At 38.6% G+C, this 3,669-nt stretch overlaps 1 non-coding gene across 1 annotated transcript; it reads right to left on the bottom strand.

Moving 5' to 3' along the window:
* Nucleotides 1-3,260: 3,260 nt before the first annotated feature.
* LOC112804723 (small nucleolar RNA R71) lies at nt 3,261-3,368 on the bottom strand. The gene has a single exon (XR_003203340.1). It is a non-coding gene; the product is annotated as a small nucleolar RNA R71 (small nucleolar RNA).
* Nucleotides 3,369-3,669: the final 301 nt, after the last annotated feature.

Raw genomic sequence — 3,669 nt, 5'->3', positions numbered from 1 at the left:
CAGCCCAAGCACACACCAAGTGGGCCCGGAAGTGGATTTTTATGTCATTTACTAATCTCTGTAAACCCAAGGCTACTAGTTTTCTATAAGTAGGACCTTTTACTATTGTATTAAAAATCTTTTGATCACTTTGGATCTTTCAATCTTTGGATCTTTTGATCATGTTTTGATGATTGAACCCTCATTGGGAGGCTGGCCATTCGGCCATGCCTAGACCTTGTTCTTATGTATTTTCAACGGTGGAGTTTCTACACACCATAGATTAAGGTGTGGAGCTCTGCTGTACCTCGAGTATTAATGCAATTACTATTGTTCTTCTATTCAATTCCGCTTGTTCTTGTTCTAAGATATCACTTGTTCTTCAACTTGATGAATGTGATGATCCGTGACACTCATCATCATTCTCACCTATGAACGTGTGACTGACAACCACCTCCGTTCTACCTTCGATTGGGTGAATATCTCTTGGATTCTTTAACCGGAATCTTCGTGGTATAGGCTAGAACTGATGGCGGCATTCAAGAGAATCCGGAAGGTCTAACTTTGTCTGTGGTATTCTGAGTAGGATTCAATGATTGAATGACTGTGACGTGCTTCAAACTCCTGAAGGCGGGGCGTTAGTGACAGACGCAAAAGAATCACTGGATTCTATTACGGCCTGATCGAGAACCGACAGATGGATAGCCGTGCCGTGACAGGGTGCGTTGAACATTTCCACTGAGAGGATGGGAGGTAGCCACTGACAACGGTGAAACCCTTGCTTAAGCTTGCCATGGAAAGGAGTAAGAAGGATTGGATGAAGACAGCAGGAAAGTAGAGAGACGGAAGGGACAGCATCTTCATACGCTTATCTGAAATTCCTACCAATGAATTGCATAAGTATCTCTATCTTTGGCTTTATGTTTTATTCGTATATCACCCATATCCATTTGAGTTTGCCTGACTGAGATTTACAAGGTGACCATAGCTTGCTTCATACCAACAATCTCTGTGGGATCGACCCTTACTCGCGTAAGGTTTATTACTTGGACGACCCAGTACACTTGCTGGTTAGTTGTGCGAAGTTGTGTTTATGCCATGGTATTGAACACCAAGTTTTTGGTTTCATCACCGGGGATTATTTGAGTTGTGAAAAGTATTAAACACAATTTCGCATACCAAGTTTTTGGCACCGTTGCCGGGGATTGTTGAGTTTGGACAACTGACGGTTCATCGTGTTGCTTAGATTAGGTATTTTTTTCGGAATTCTTGAAGATGAATTCTAGAGTTTCATGATGATTTGTTGAAGTCTGGCTGGCTGAGAGGCCATGTCTAATTTCATTGGACCGAGGTTTCAACTTATCATCACAAAAGCTTGTTGATTTCTATCAATCTTGCTTTTGGAGCAGTGATCTGCTAAGGCTTGGCTGGCCTTTGGCCATGTCTAGTGTTTTGGACCGAAGCTTTCTTTGAAAGCTTGGCTGGCTGTGAAGCCATGTCTAATTCCTGGACCGATGTCTTAGACTAAACATTGCATGATTCCTGGAATTCTCATTAAGAATTTTGATACCTTTTTCCGCTTAATTTTCGAAAATCCAAAAAAAAAATTTACAAAACTATAAAAAACCAAAAAAATATTGCATGTTTGAGTCTAGTGTCTCATTTTAAGTTTGGTGTCAATTGCATGCATTCATTCATTTGTCTTAGGGATCTTCAAGTTGTTCTTGATGATTTCATTGCTCTGACCTTTAAATTCTCTTGACTTGAGTGTTTATGTGTCTCATATGCATTCTCATTAGTGTTAGTAGTATACAAACTGCTAAGTTTGGTGTCTTGCATGCATTGTTATTTGATTTTAGTTGCATTTTGATTATTAAAAATCCAAAAATATTTTTAATTTGTGTCTTTTCAAGTCAATAATACAGAGAATTAAAGATTCAGAACATACTGCAGAGGAATTGCACAGAAAAAGCTGGGCGTTCAAAACGCCCAGTGAAGAAGACAGACTGGCGTTTAAACGCCAGCCAGGGTACCTGGTTGGGCGTTTAACGCCCAAAAGGGTAGTATTTTGGGCGTTAAATGCCAGAATGTGCACCATTCTGGGCGTTTAACGCCAGGATGGCACAAGAGGGAAGATTTTGTTTTCAATACAAATTTTTTTCAACTTTTCAAAATTTTTCAAAATCAAATCTTTTTCAAATCATATCTTTTCAATCATATGTTTTCAAAATTGATTTCTTTCTATTCTCAAAAATACTTGCTATCAGTTAATGATTTGATTCAACATCTCAAGTATGTTGCCTTTTCTGTTGAGAAAGGTTTAATGTTTGAATCATATCTTTTCTTGATAGCCAAGTCATTAATTTTCAAAATCAAATCTTTTTAAAATGTTTTTCAAATCATATCTTCTCAATCACATCTTTTTAAAACTAATCATATCTTCTTAACCACATCTTTTTCAAAATAGCTTTCAATCAAATCTTTTTGATTTCTAATTTCAAAATCTTTTTCAAAAATCACTTTACTTCTTTCCCACTCTTATTTTCGAAAATCAATTAGTGTTTTTCAAAAATGTTTTCAAAAACACTATTCCTTAATGCACAATTCGAACTTCATCTCTCTTGATAAGTTCAAATTTTCTACCTCTGCCTTCTATTTTTCATTTCCTCTGACACCTCAAGGAATCTCTATACTGTGACATATAGGATTCCACATTTTCTTGTTCTCTTCTCTTTCTTATGAGCAGGAGCAAGGACAAAAGCATTCTTGTTGAGGCTGATCCTGAACCTGAAAGGACCTTGAAGCGGAAGCTAAGAGAAGCTAAGGCACAACTCTCTGTAGAGGACCTAACCGAATTCTTCAAAGAAGAAGAACTCATGGCAGCCGAAAACAACAACAATGCCAACAATGCAAGGAAGGTGCTGGGTGACTTTACTGCACCTACTCCCGATTTCTATGGGAGAAGCATCTCTATCCCTGCCATTGGATCAAACAACTTTGAGCTTAAGCCTCAATTAGTTTCTCTAATGCAACAGAATTGCAAGTTCCATGGACTTCCATTGGAAGATCCTCATCAGTTCTTAGCTGAATTCTTGCAAATCTGTGACACTGTCAAGACTAATGGGGTTGACCCTGAGGTCTACAGACTTATGCTATTCCCTTTTGCTGTAAGAGACAGAGCTAGGACATGGTTGGACTCACAACCTAAAGAAAGCCTGGACTCTTGGGAAAAGCTAGTCAATGCCTTCTTGGCAAAGTTCTTTCCACCTCAAAAATTGAGTAAGCTTAGAGTGGAAGTCCAAACCTTCAGACAGAAGGAAGGAGAATCCCTCTATGAAGCTTGGGAAAGATACAAACAGTTAATCAGAAAGTGTCCCCCTGATATGCTTTCTGAATGGAGCATCATAGGTATTTTCTATGATGGTCTCTCTGAACTATCCAAGATGTCTTTGGATAGCTCTGCTGGAGGATCTCTTCATCTGAAGAAGACGCCTACTGAAGCTCAAGAGCTCATTAAAATGGTTGCAAATAACCAATTCATGTACACTTCTGAAAGGAATCCTGTGAACAATGGGACAAATCAGAAGAAAGGAGTTCTTGAGATTGACACTCTGAATGCCATATTGGCTCAGAACAAAATATTGACTCAACAAGTCAATATGATTTCTCAAAGTCTGTCTGGAATGCAAA

Source organism: Arachis hypogaea, chromosome 5 (assembly GCF_003086295.3).
Source record: "Arachis hypogaea cultivar Tifrunner chromosome 5, arahy.Tifrunner.gnm2.J5K5, whole genome shotgun sequence".
Lineage (NCBI taxonomy): Eukaryota > Viridiplantae > Streptophyta > Magnoliopsida > Fabales > Fabaceae > Arachis > Arachis hypogaea.
This window is presented reverse-complemented; position numbering and strand designations above follow the sequence as displayed.